We start from the raw sequence: 14790 nt of genomic DNA on the forward strand, positions 1-14790 counted from the left end.
TAGAGATACACACCTGAGAAGTTCTTGGGCAGAAGTAGAAGTGGGGAAGATGGGAATATTAGTCAAGACCGAAGACAGAGTTCCTGTTGTGGCTCAGCAGGTCAAGAACCCAACTAGTATCCTTGAGGAAGCAGGTTGCATCCCTGAACTCAGTGGGTTAAGGATCCTGTGTTCTGTGGCTGTGGCATAGGCCTTAGCTGCAGCTCTGATGCAACCCCTAGTTCTTTGAACTTCCATATGCCACAGGTGTGGCCCTAAAATGAAAAAAAAAATTTTTTTTTTTTTTTTTTTTTTGCCTTTTCTAGGGCCGCTCCCACGGCATATGGAGGTTCCCAGGTCAGGGGTCCAATTGAAGCTGTAGCCACCGGCCTATGCTACAGCCACAGCAACGTGGGATCCAAGCCGTGTCTGCGACCTACACCACAGCTCACGGCAACGCCAGATCCTTAACCCACTGAGCAAGGCCAGGGATCAAACCTGCAACCTCATGGTTCCTAGTCAGATTCGTTAACCACTGCGCCACGACAGGAACTCCGAAAAAAAAAATTTTCATAAAGGGGCTAGAAACAGAAATTTAGAAAGACGTGAACTTCACAAAGCAGTGACCCATGTTTCATGATAACTGTCTGTCATTAGATGCACCTGTCAGCTGAACAGAGAGGAAAATCAGAATGTAAAGATAACTGAGCACAAACTCATGGTTTAACAAGATGTTTGACTTGATTGATTGAAGGGGGGGGAAGGCCTGTGAAGAAGGAAGCTTTGCCTCTCCCTAATAGTGCTCTATGAAGCTGCATGAAGGAAGTGACTTTGGGAAGAATTAAAAATCTTGAGGTAGCCTGCTTTATTTTTCATCTACCTTTCATAGTTCCTATTACTTATAATAGGTTCTTCCTTAGTGATATTGCAGTTTATCAGCCTTAAAAGCACTGCAAAACTGAGGGGTTATGTTCAAAACTGTCCTTACATAGGGAGTTCCCGTCGTTAACGAATCTGACTAGGAACCATGAGGTTGCAGGTTCGATCCCTGCCCTTGCTCAGTGGGTTAACGATCCGGCGCTGCTGTGAGCTGTGGTGTAGGTTGCAGACGCGGCTCGGATCCCGCGTTGCTGTGGGTCTGGCGTAGGCCGGTGGCTACAGCTCCAATTCAACCCCTAGCCTGGGAACCTCCATATGCCGCGGGAGCGGCCCAAGAAATAGCAACAACAACAAAAAAGGCAAAAAAAGAAAAAAAAAAAAAAACTGTCCTTACATAAAACTTCAGCAAGCCCTTATATGTTCTGCTTTCAATCTCACTGCACATTTGACATAACTGAGCTTTCTAAAGATCTAGCCAAGGAAAAGCCTAGTAAAAGAGCTAGAGTGAAAGAAAATGAAGGCTGAGTTAGGATACGCCAAGACCACTTACACAGTGTATAATAATCTAATTATTATCATCACATGTAAAGACAGCTGGGCAGAGAGTGGGCAGAGAGCTATGTCTTTAAGACAATACACCTGGAATTTCAACTCCTCAGTGTTGTGTTGTTTGGTGCACGCCACAACCTGCCAATTTCTAGTACAGGCTCCTGAGAGCGTTCTGGCCACTCAGGTGCATGTCTCTAAGAAGTGGAGGAGGAGAGCTAAAGGGTGGAGAGAACTTACTCTACAAGACTAACAGGTGTATGAGAAGAGAGTGGCACCTTTCTAGACGCTGAAACTAGATGGCTGTAATGGGCTGAAATGTGCAGTCCCAACCCCCAGTACCTCAGAATGTGAGTAAATTTGGAGATAGACTCTTTAAAGAGGAAATTAAGTGAAAATGAGGTCATTAGATGGGCCCTGATTCCAAATGATGGGTGTCCTTACAAGAAGAGGAGTTTAGGATACAGACACACGTAGAAGGAAGACCATCTGTGAGTCACAATTGATGAAGCACTTCCCAGAATTGTGGCTGCTCTTCTGAAGAAGATGGGCATCTACAAGCCAAAGAGAGATGCTTCAGAAGAAACCAACCCTGCTGACACCTTAATCTTAGATTTGCAGCCTCTAGAACTGTGAAGAAATAAACATGTATTATTTAAGCCACCCAGTCTGATACTCTATTATGGCAGCCCTAGAAAACTACTACAAGTTCCCAAATAGTAAATGGCTTCCAGGTTTTTTAGGAAGGCTTGATAAAGGTGAGCCTTTTAGCTACCTTCCAACCTTAAAGATGGTCCCTTACCTACTATGGAGAAAATAAGAAAAGCCTGAGGGCATCTCTGTCTTTTTTTTTTTTTCCTTTAAATCCAGGTCCTCAATTTTTTTTTTTTAATTTTCCCACTGTACAGCAAGGGGATCAAGTTATCCTTACATGTATACATTACAATTACATTTTTCCCCCACCCTTTGTTCTAGTATCTAGACAAAGTTCTCAATGGTGCATCTCTGTCTTTAAGGTGATCGCAATCTATGTTGGGAAGTCAAAACTGAACAGCAAAACAGTGTCGAGATCTTACTCCTTAAGTGATAACCATGTAAATTTCATAAGAGCCATAGATAGAGGTTAAGTTCTCAAAGCTGAGGAAGCCAAGAAACACATAAACAGTATATGTGTCACTGTCCAGTACATTTTGGCACTTCCATTATCAATTCTACTTTGGTTTATGGTAGTGTTTCTCAGAGTATGTTCCACTGACCACCTGAAACAGAATCAGTAGGTGCTTCTTAAAAATACAGATCCCCAGACCCAATGCAGACTTTTTTTTTAAACAGTAAAGTTTCACCCTGAAGTTTAAGATTTATAAAATGTCTCTGTTAAATAGCAATGCCTCCTACACCTGCGCTTCCTAGACAGGAAAGTCTATCACATCAGACCAAAGTTGAACCAAGGAAGGAAAGAGAATGCCTTACTAGAAAATGGACCCAGGAAGAGCACCCAGTCCTGGTGGCTGTCTGGCCATGGCTCCAAGTCCCTTAAGTAGCAAAGTCACTGATGGACCTTTAGGACAGAGGATAGAGGATATACTGGGATGTTATTTCCCACTGGCCCCCAATATATAACATATACCCTATCTGGCTCCCAGCTCTTGCCATGCTTCTTCTTACAATTGCTTATGCTGGCAAACTCATCCTTCTTCCTTTCTAATTTTCTGCATTTTTCTAGTCCTTGAGAGTCCCACTTTTCTCTAAGAAGATCTCTTTTTACTTCTCCAGCTCTTATTGATTTATCCCTCCTCTGAATTCTTACAGCAATCTGGTCACCACCACATGATTTGGCATTTTTGTGTGTATGTTGCTTTTAGCTCTCCAGCTAAATTTTAATCCTCTGAAAGACAATGAAAATCTTAGAGAACATTTCTTATAGTTGGGTACTCCCCTTGATAGCTAGAGATGTTAGCAAGGGCTTCACTGGCTAAAATAAAGGCTAGCTCTGTACCTGAGAGGCAACTCCGCTCCTGACGTCGGCTTGTCCGTCTTCACCTTGATTCTGGGAGGCAAAACTTCCAGCAGGATACTTAACCCACGGAGCAAAACTTCGCAGATGTTTCACAGATGGACAGACTTCAAGAAAGTCAGTGCCTTGACCAGAATGGAGGCCCCAGTTGTGAGATAAGAGACAAAGAAGACACAAAGGCCTTATCAGAACACTATGTTCTTTTGCTCTGGTCAACCATTCAGGTTTGTCCAGAGTTAAGAGCCTGAGGGAACTTCACACCATAAAGTCAGAAAATGTCCTCAGGGAGGCCACTTTATAAGTCTGATCCTGATGATGAAAGTAGGATTACACAACGAAGGACAGTGTTCACAGTGGAAACATCCCACGATGTTTTCACGTGGGCGCCTGGGTTTTCACAAGGCATTTCAGCTCTCCCGCCCTCCTTACTATCCAATCCCAGGCATTTCCAATCCCTATCTGTACTGACTGTAATTGGCAGTCACAAAAGCTTAGCTGCTGCTTGCACGACACCTCCTGTATCTTTTTTTTTTTAATACGTTTTTAAGTCCTATACAGCTTACAAGCAAATACCCTGAGAAAGCCTAAGGGGATCTTTATTTGAAAATGAATAGGGGAGTTCCCGTCGTGGTGCAGTGGTTAACGAATCTGACTAGCAACCATGAGGTTGTGGATTTGATCCCTGGCCTTGCTCAGTGGGTTAAGGATCTGGCATTGCCATGAGCTGTGGTGTAGATTGCAGATGCAGCTGGATCCCTCGTTGCTGTGGCTCTGGCGTAGGCCGGTGGCTACAGCTCCAATTCAACTCCTAGCCTGGGAACCTCATATGCCCTGGAAGCGGCCCAAGAAATGGCAAAAAAAAAAAAAAAAAAAAAAAAGAAAGAAAAAAAAAGAAAATGAATAGGGCAATGGACAAGATAACTCATTTCAGTCTTGCCCATCTCTGGGATTCTGACATTTTATATCCTCATCCTCCTGCAAGCCCATGGGAGTGCCCGTGGTGAGTTTCCTCCCAGATCCTGCCTCACCTCTTTAGCCTCTGCAGTGTCTCCATTCATCCCAGGACTGACTCAGCTTTCTCCTGCTACATGTTTTGGCCTCACCCGTCTCACTCTCCACTGCTACTATTATATCTGAAATACAGTAAATAATGAAATACAACACTAATCTTTTTTTTTTGTTTGGGTTTTTGTTTTTTTGGTTTGTTTTGTTTTTTGTTTGTTTGTTTGTTTGCTTTTTAGGGCCAGACCCACAGCATATAAAGATTCCCAGGCTAGGGATCGAATCAGAGCTGCAGCCCCTGGCCTTTGCCACAGCTATAGCAACTTGGGATCTGAGCTGCATCTGCAACCTACACCACACCTCATGTCAATACCGGATCCTTAACCCACTTAGAGAGGCCAGGGATAGAACCTGCATCCTCTTGGATCCTAGTAGGGTTCATCACTGCTGAGCCACATGGAAACTCCCAACACTAATCATTTTTGTAGCACCTTTACTTTCAAGGAAAACTGAGCCATTCCTCAACTTTCTTTTATCCTTTTCATTTCTTCAGATTTAAAAGGCCCCATATCGGGAGTTCCCTTTGTGGCTCAGCAGTTAATGAACCCAACCAGGATCCACGAGGATGTGGGTTAAATCCCTGGCCTCAATCAGCGGGTTAAGGATCCGGCGTGGCTGTGAGCTGTAGTGTCACTTGCAGATGCAGCTGGGATCCCGTGTTGCTGTGGCTGTGGCGTAAGCTGGCAGCTATAGCTCCAATTCAACCCCCAGCATGGGAACTCCCACATGCCCCAGGTGTGGCCCTAAAAAGCAAAAAAAATTTTTAAATAATACAAGGTCCCATATCATAACTGGGACCAGAAGATTTCACAGTGCCTCTGTCTTTTTATTTATTTTTTTTATATATTTTTTTTTATCTTCCCACTGTACAGCAAGGGGGTCAGGTTATCCTTACATGTATACATTACATTTTTTCCCCCACCCTTTCTTCTGTTGCAACATGAGTATCTAGACATAGTTCTCAATGCTATTCAGCAGGATCTCCTTGTAAATCTGTTCTAAGTTGTGTCTGATAAGCCCAAGCTCCCGATCCCTCCCACTCCCTCCCCTCCCATCAGGCAGCCACAAGTCTCTTCTCCAAGTCCATGATTTTCTTTTCTGAGGAGATGTTCATTTGTGCTGGATATTAGATTCCAGTTATAAGTGATATCATATGGTATTTGTCTTTGTCTTTCTGGCTCTGTAAATCTCACCTCTGGTTAAGATACTAGACCAGCAGGTAGAAAGCTATTTCCTCAAAGTAAGTCTTATTTTCCAGTGGACCTGTTGCATTAATGTGCCCAAATTTCTTTTTTTCCTCTCATTTTTTTAAATTGAAGTATAGTTGATTTACAATGTTGTGTTGATTTCTGCTGTACAGCAAAGCGATTCAGTTATACATACATATATATATATATATATATATTCTTTTTCATAGTCTTCTTCCATTATGGTTTATCACAGGATACTGAATATAGTTCTCTGTGCTCTACAGTAGGACTTTGTTGTTTATCCATTCTAAATGTAATAGTTTGCATCTACCAACCCCAAATCCCTAGTCTATACCATTCCCTTCCCCCTCCCCTTTGGCAACCACAAGTCTGTTCTCTATGTCTGTGAGTCCCTTTCTGTATCATACATAGGTTCATCTGAGTCATATTTTAGATTCCACATATAAGTGATATCATATGGTATTTGTCTTTCTCTTTCTGACTTGCTTCATTTACTTATCTTAGTATGATAACCTCTAGGTCCATCCACGTTGCTGCAAAATGTGCCCAAACTTTTTTTTTTTTTCCTAAGGACACAACCACGGCCTGGATTATGGGAGTTCCGGGGCCAGGAATTGAATCCAAGCCATAGCTGCAGCAACACCAGGTCCTTTAGCCCACTGCACCCGGCCAGAATTAAACCTGCACCTCCTGAGTGACCTGAGCTGCTGCAGTTGGATTTTTAACCCACTGTGCCTCGGTGGGAACTCCTACCCAAACATCTTCATGAAAACAAAAAGGAAGAAAGAAAGATAAAGGAAACCAAAACATGATTGAAAAGAAAATGCAGTTTAAATCACTGAATGAGATGGCCATTTCTACTGACCAGCATAGTTCTGGGGATGAATACAGCAAGCAGACGTGAGAAGAACGCAGTTCTTGTGTTGACAAGCTAAGCCAACAGAGCAGCAGGGACACTGCCTCCTCTAAGGGCTACACTGTAAAGAGCTTGAGCTCTTTAATCAGGTAAACCAGGCTTTAAATCCTGTCACCAATTAGCTCTGTGACACGTGAGCAAATGACCCCCTCTCTGAGCCTCAGTTTCCTCATCTACAAAACTGAGACACTACCTTGTAAGTCTGTGTTTTGGATTTAATGTTATAACCAGGAGTTCCCGTCATGGCACCATGGAAACGAATCCGACTAGGAAACGACATTGCGAGTTTGATCCCTGGCCTCGCTCAGGGGATTAAGGATCCAGCGTTGCTGTGAGCTGTGGTGTAGGTCACAGAGGCGGCTCGGATCCCGAGTTGCTGTGGCTGTGGCATGTAGGCCAGCAGTTACAGCTCCGATTCGACCCCTAGCCTGGGAACCTCCACATGCCATGTCACGGGTGCGGCCCTGAAAAGCAAAAAAATAAAAAGTTATAACCAAAACGTAAAGTTTCTAACACAAAATTTGGAACAAAGTAGGTACACTGAAAATATTACTTCTCCCTTTCTCTCTGTGCCCCTCTCCATTTCCCACTAGTGTCCAGAACAAGAACAAAATAGCCTATGAATGTTCAGTTGATTTAAGCGTGATTATGTAATTAAATTCAACACCCTACCAATATTCCCAGGGTAACAGAGCGTGTGATCAGGGACCTCGAGCTAATCTGAATCCTTTACCCTTTACTTGGAGGGAGCAAGTAAACAGAAGTTGCTGTGGCCTGAGTGTCAGAGAACCAACCAAAGGACTGGCACTGCAAGGGTATGCCTGGTCCTGCCCAGTCCCCAGGTTGTAGCACACTGAAAAGGCAATTTGGCCCCTCCAGGACAACAGGATCTTTCATATACTGCAGATGGGAGTGTAAAAGGGGACAACTGCTTAGAAAACAGTTTGACATTAATTAGCGACACTGAACATACCCTGCACACACTATAACCCAACTTCTATTTCCAGATTGATACTCTGGAGAAAGTTCCAAATGTGCCCCAGGAACACAGTTCACTATGACCAAAAACTGGAAACCACCCAGTGTCACTTGGCAGGAGATAAATAAGTTATTGTACATTCACACAGTGAAATATTCTAAAGCAATGGGAATGAAAAAAACTATTGCTACATGAAACAATATGGATGAATTTTACAGACATACTGTTGAGCAGAAAAAGTCAGACACAAAGAGTGTATTTCCTATTACATAAAGTTCAAAAATAGGCGAAACTCACTTATAGGGGTAAAAATCTGAATAATGGATACTCCTGATGGTGGGCAGTGAGTGGGAGATGACGTAAAGAAAGGTATATCCATTTTGTGTTACACATAATAAAAGGTTTACTTTAAAATACATAGGGTGGGGGAGGGAAAGACTGGGAGTTTGGGATTAGAAGATGCAAACTAATATTTATAGGATGGATAAACAACAAGGTCCTATTGTACAGCACAGGGAACTATATTCAGTATCCTGTGATAAACCATAATGGAAAAGAATAAGAAAAGTAATCTATATATGTATAACTGAATCACTTTGCTGTACAGCAGAAATTAACACAACATTGTAAATCAACTATACTTTAATTTAAAAAAGAAAGAAAACAGAAAACACTTCTGCTTTACCTTTGTCCAAGCATAGTGTCTCTCTGGGGAAGACTGAGCTCGTCTGCCACCTTGGAGCAGGGAAGGAAAGTAGCCCTCAGATCCTTTCCTACCCCTGCTCCCAGGTGGCAGCACTGTAACGGGGAACTAACCTAGAGAGACTTTCAGAGGATCGACCGCAGGGGAAGTGTCTATAGATTAGTAGTGTTTGATACCACAAGGGAGCAGAGAATCCTGCAAATATGGTAAGGAAAAAGTAAGCAAAAGCTATGAAGCCCAGAAAAGGCAGCTGAGTCCCTTTATTCTCTACCCATCTATCCTGCTCAATCAGGCAACTGACACAGTGATGCTCTGGACCAATCAAACATTGAGGCACTGATGTCCCCTCTACCCAGCTGCCTTCACTTCTCTGCTCCCTTCCATAGCAAAATGGTCAACAATTTGGGTCACTGCAGAGGCGCAGGTTCAATCCCTGGCCCGATGCAGTGCGTTAAAGGATCCAGCATCTGTTTTTGGAACACACGTGTAATGGATGTTAATACATCCTTTGCTTAATGGTATTCATCAGGAACAGATTTTTAACCCTTGATCTTCAAACATACATAGGTACATGGTTGCTTGCTAAAGAATTTATCTGATAACAGGAGACCATCCAACCAAAAAAAAAAAAAAAAAAAAATGGAGAACCATAGAATCAACTGGAACACGAGGTTCAAATGGCAATAAATAATCATCTATCAATTATCACCTTAAATGTCAATGGACTGAATGCCCCAATCAAAAGACACAGAGTGGCTGAGTGGATAAAAAGGCAAAAACCTTCAATATGCTGCCTACAAGAAACTCACCTTAGGACAAAAGATACATATAGATTGAAAGTGAAAGGGTGGGGAAAAATATTTCACGCCAATAGACATGACAGAAAAGCAGGAGTCGCAACGCTCATATCAGACAAAATAGACTTTAAAACAAAAGGCATAAAGAAAGACAAAGACGGACACTATTTAATGATTAAGGGATCCATCCAAGGAGAGGATGTTACTATTGTCAACATATATGCCCCAAATACAGGAGCACCCAGATACACACAACAAATATTAACAGACATAAAGGGAGATATTGATGAGAATACAATCATAGTAGGAGACCTAAATACCCCCCTCACATCAATGGACAGATCCTCTAGACAGAAAACCAATAAAGCAACAGAGATCCTAAAGGAAACAATAGAAAAGTTAGACTTAATTGATATCTTCAGGACACTACATCCAAAAAAAGCAGAATACACATTCTTCTCAAATGCTCATGGAACATTCTCAAGAATCGACCACATATTGGGACACAAAGCGAATCTCAATAAATTTAGGAGCGTAGAAATTATCTCAAGTATCTTCTCTGACCACAATGCCATGAAATTAGAAATCAACCATGGGAAAAGCAAAGAGAAAAAACCTACTACATGGAGACTAAACAACATGCTACTAAAAAACCAATGGGTCAATGAGGAAATCAAGAAGGAAATTAAAAACTACCTTGAAACAAATGATAATGAAGACACAACCTCTCAAAATCTATGGGATGCTGCGAAAGCAGTGCTCAGAGGGAAATTTATAGCAATCCAGGCCTTTCTCAAAAAAGAAGAAAGAGCCCAAATTGACAACTTAACCCTCCACCTAAACGAATTAGAAAAAGAAGAACAAAAAAGTCCTAAAGTCAGCAGAAGGAAGGAAATTATAAAGATCAAAGAAGAAATCAATAAAATAGAGACTCAAAAAACAATAGAGAAAATTAATAAAACCAAGAGCTGGTTCTTTGAAAAGGTGAACAAAATTGACAAACCCCTGGCCAGACTCACTAAAAAGAGGAGAGAAAGAACCCAAATCACCAAAATTATAAATGAAAAAGGAGAAATCACAACGGATACAGCAGAAATACAAAAAACCATGAGAATACTATGAACAACTGTATGGCAACAAGTTTGACAATCTGGAAGAAATGGACAATTTTCTAGAATCTTACAGCTTGCCAAATCTGAATCAAGCAGAAACAGACCAACTGAACAGACCAATCACTAGAAATGAAATTGAAGAGGTCATAAAATCACTCCCTACAAATAAAAGTCCAGGACCAGATGGCTTCACAGGTGAATTCTATCAAACATATAAAGAGGAATTGGTGCCCATCCTCCTTAAACTCTTTCAAAAGGTTGAAGAAGGAATACTCCCAAAGACATTCTATGAGGCCACCATCACCCTCATTCCAAAACCAGACAGAGATACCACCAAAAAAGAAAACTATCGGCCAATATCATTGATGAATATAGATGCAAAAATTCTCAACAAAATCTTAGCCAACCGAATCCAACAACATATCAAAAAAATTATACACCATGACCAGGTTGGGTTCATCCCAGGTTCACAAGGATGGTTCAACATACGCAAATCAATCAGCATCATACACCACATTAACAAAAAAAAGGTCAAAAATCATATGATCATCTCAATAGACGCAGAAAAAGCATTTGACAAAGTTCAACATCCATTCATGATCAAGACCCTCGCCAAAGTGGGTATAGAGGGAACATTCCTGAATATAATCAAAGCCATTTATGATAAACCCACAGCAAATATAATCCTCAATGGGGAAAAACTGAAAGCCTTCTCACTCAAATCTGGAACAAGACAGGGATGCCCACTCTCACCACTGCTCTTCAACATAGTTTTGGAAGTCTTAGCCACAGCAATTAGACAAACAAAAGAAATCAAAGGCATCCATATAGGAAGAGAAGAGATCAAACTGTCACTGTATGCAGATGATATGATACTATACCTAGAAAACCCTAAGGACTCAACCCCAAAACTCCTTGAACTGATTAATAAATTCAGCAAAGTGGCAGGATATAAGATTAACATTCAGAAGTCAGTTGCATTTCTGTATACCAGCAATGAAACATTAGAAAAGGAATACAAAAAAATGATACCTTTTAAAATTGCACCTCACAAAATCAAATACCTCGGAATACACCTGACCAAAGAGGTAAACGACCTATATGCCGAGAACTATAAAACTTTAATCAAAGAAATCAAAGAAGATGTAAAGAAATGGAAAGATATTCCATGTTCCTGGATTGGAAAAATCAATATTGTGAAAATGGCCATCCTACCCAAAGCAATCTACAGATTCAATGCAATCCCTATCAAATTACCCATGACATTGTTCACAGAACTAGAACGAACAATCCAAACATTTATATGGAACCACAAAAGACCCAGAATCGCCAAAGCAATCCTGAGAAACAAAAACCAAGCAGGAGGCATAACTCTCCCAGACTTCAAGAAATACTACAAAGCCACAGTCATCAAAACAGTGTGGTACTGGTATCAAAACAGACAGACAGACCAATGGAACAGAATAGAGAATCCGGAAATAAACCCTGACACCTATGGTCAATTAATCTTTGACAAGGGAGGCAGGAACATCAAATGGGAAAAGGAAAGTCTATTCAGCAAGCATTGCTGGGAAACCTGGACAGCTGTATGCAAAGCAATGAAACTAGAACACACCCTCACACCATGCACAAAAATAAACTCAAAATGGCTGAAAGACTTAAATATACGACAGGACACCATCAAACTCCTAGAAGAAAACATAGGCAAAACACTCTCTGACATCAACATCATGAATATTTTCTCAGGTCAGTCTCCCAAAGCAATAGAAATTAGAGCAAAAATAAACCCATGGGACCTCATCAAACTGAAAAGCTTTTGCACAGCAAAGGAAACCAAAAAGAAAACAAAAAGACAACTTACAGAATGGGAGAAAATAGTTTCAAATGATGCAACTGACAAGGGCTTAATCTCTAGAATATACAAGCAACTTATACAACTCAACAGCAAAAAAGCCAATCAATCAATGGAAAAATGGGCAAAAGACCTGAATAGACATTTCTCCAAGGAAGATATACAGATGGCCAACAAACACATGAAAAAATGCTCAACATCGCTGATTATAAGAGAAATGCAAATCAAAACTACCATGAGATACCACCTCACACCAGTCAGAATGGCCATCATTCATAAATCCACAAATAACAAGTGCTGGGAGGGGCTGTGGAGAAAAGGGAACCCTCCTGCACTGCTGGTGGGAATGTAAACTGGTACAGCCACTATGGAGAACAGTTTGGAGATACCTTAGAAATCTATACATAGAACTTCCATATGACCCTGCAATCCCACTCTTGGGCATCTATCCGGACAAAGCTCTACTTAAAAGAGACACGTGCACCCGCATGTTCATTGCAGCACTATTCACAATAGCCAGGACATGGAAACAATCCAAATGTCCATCGACAGATGATTGGATTCGGAAGATGTGGTATATATACACAATGGAATACTACTCAGCCATAAAAAAGGATGACATCATGCCATTTGCAGCAACATGGATGGAACTAGAGAATCTCATACTGAGTGAAATGAGCCAGAAAGACAAAGACAAATACCATATGATATCACTCATAACTGGAATCTAATATCCAGCACAAATGAACATCTCCTCAGAAAAGAAAATCATGGACTTGGAGAAGAGACTTGTGGTTGCCTGATGGGAGGGGGAGGGAGTGGGAGGGATCGGGAGCTTGGGCTTATCAGACACAACCTAGAATAGATTTATAAGGAGATCCTGCTGAATAACATAGAGAACTATGTCTAGATACTCATGTCGCAACAGAAGAAAGGGTGGGGGAAAAAACTGTAACTGCAATGTATACATCTAAGGATGACCTGACCCCCTTGCTGTACAGTGGGAAAATAATAAAAAAAAAAAAAAAAAAGAATTTATCTGATTTTTTTTTTTTTTTTGTCTTTTTGTCTTTTTGTCTTTTGTTGTTGTTGTTGTTGCTATTTCTTGGGCCGCTCCCGCGGCATATGGAGGTCCCCAGGCTAGGGGTTGAATCAGAGCTGTAGCCACCGGCCTACGCCAGAGCCACAGCAACACGGGATCCGAGCCGCCTCTGCGACCTACACTACAGCTCAGGGCAACGCCGGATCGTTAACCCACTGAGCAAGGGCAGGGACCGAACCCGCAACCTCATGGTTCCTAGTCGGATTCGTTAACCACTGCGCCACGACGGGAACTCCTGATTTTTTTTTTTAAATATCACTCTCCCAGTCTTGACCTAATGTTTATAGTCACCTTTAAATTGTTAATCATGTCAAACCATTTCATACATATATTTTGGAATCAAATGTCATGAGATTTTATTACATGCAAATTCATCAAGAATGAATCTCTCTCTCCAGTCTAAGGCACTGCTATGCTACTAAATCATTGTCAGTGTGTGGAATTACACTTTTTTTTTAAATATGGTTTAAAAATATTGTTCTGTAATAAATATCTGTTTCACATACTTAAAAAAAAAAAAAAAAGGATCCAGCATCGCCATAGCTATGGTGTAGGTCACAGCTGTGGCTCAAATACAATCCCTGGCCTGGAAACTTGCATGTGCTGCAGGTGGGGCCATAAAATCTTAAATGATAATAATAATAAAAAAGGATGATCCACACTCCTTCACCTCAGTTCCCTCCCATCTCCCTTCTACTGCCACCACTCCACTGGGACTGCTTTTACAGAAGCATCAAATCCCGAGTTCCCATCATGGCACAGCGGAAACAAATCCGACTAGGAACTACGAAGTTGCAGGTTTGATCCCTGGCCTTGCTCAGTGGGTTAAGGATCTGGCGTTGCAGTGAGCTGTGGTGTAGGTCCCAGATGCGGCTCGGATCCCACGTTGCTGTGGCCCTGACATGGGCCGGCAGCTGTACCTCTGATTAGACCCCTGGCCTGGGAACCTCCACATGCTGCAAGTGCAGCCCTAAAAAGCAAAAAAATAAAATAAAATAAAAAGTGTCAAATCCAGCAGACATTCTATCCTCATTATACACATCTCTCAGCATCTGCCCGACCGCACATTTGTTGCTTGAAAGACTCCCCTTTCTTCACTTCTAGGACATCCACTTGCCTGCTTTTCTTGCTCAGATGTCACCTCTTCAGAGAACTCTTCTCTGCCAAGACTCCTCCACCTCATCACCCTGTATGTTGTTTGCAATGATAGTCAGAATCTTTAATTATCTTGTATATGTATGTGCGTATTATTTGTTACAAGCCCTCTGCTCTATTATATTTTCAACCATGTTTACTCGCTGCTTCCCATGGTTTCTCCTGAATGCAAACATGGCCTTGCTCACTGCTAGGGGAGAGTCTGGCACAGAGTAGGCCCACAATAGACTTGTGGAATGAAGGAGTGAAAGGCATTGCATCTGGATGTTCAGCACTTCCGCTCCTGCTCCCACATGTTGTCCTTTGGTGACTCCTCTTTCCTTTCTGTTTTCCCACCAAGATTTCCCCTGATGTTCAATTTAGCCAGAGTCCAACCTGAATTAAAATGTTAGGAAATGAGGCAGTATTTAAATTATGATTTGACTCAGATCTCATGAACTCCCTCATAGAAAGTCCCTTGAATCAAGCTCTCTTTACATCATT

General features: G+C 41.6%; 1 protein-coding gene across 5 annotated transcripts in view; it reads right to left on the reverse strand.

Moving 5' to 3' along the window:
* Positions 1-14790, reverse strand: part of ACACA (acetyl-CoA carboxylase alpha) — a 294152-nt gene that overhangs the window by 244911 nt on the left and 34451 nt on the right. The window contains exon 1 of one of the 5 annotated variants that reach the window (XM_021066230.1): positions 3401-3741. The exons of 3 other annotated variants lie outside the window; for them this stretch is intronic. The gene's annotated coding sequence lies outside the window, so the exon portion shown is untranslated. Of the gene's footprint in view, positions 1-3400; positions 3742-14790 lie in introns of those variants that run through there. One more of the 5 variants, XM_021066233.1, reaches the window with a different exon arrangement.

Source organism: Sus scrofa, chromosome 12, assembly GCF_000003025.6.
Source record: "Sus scrofa isolate TJ Tabasco breed Duroc chromosome 12, Sscrofa11.1, whole genome shotgun sequence".
NCBI classification, from domain to species: Eukaryota; Metazoa; Chordata; class Mammalia; order Artiodactyla; family Suidae; genus Sus; species Sus scrofa.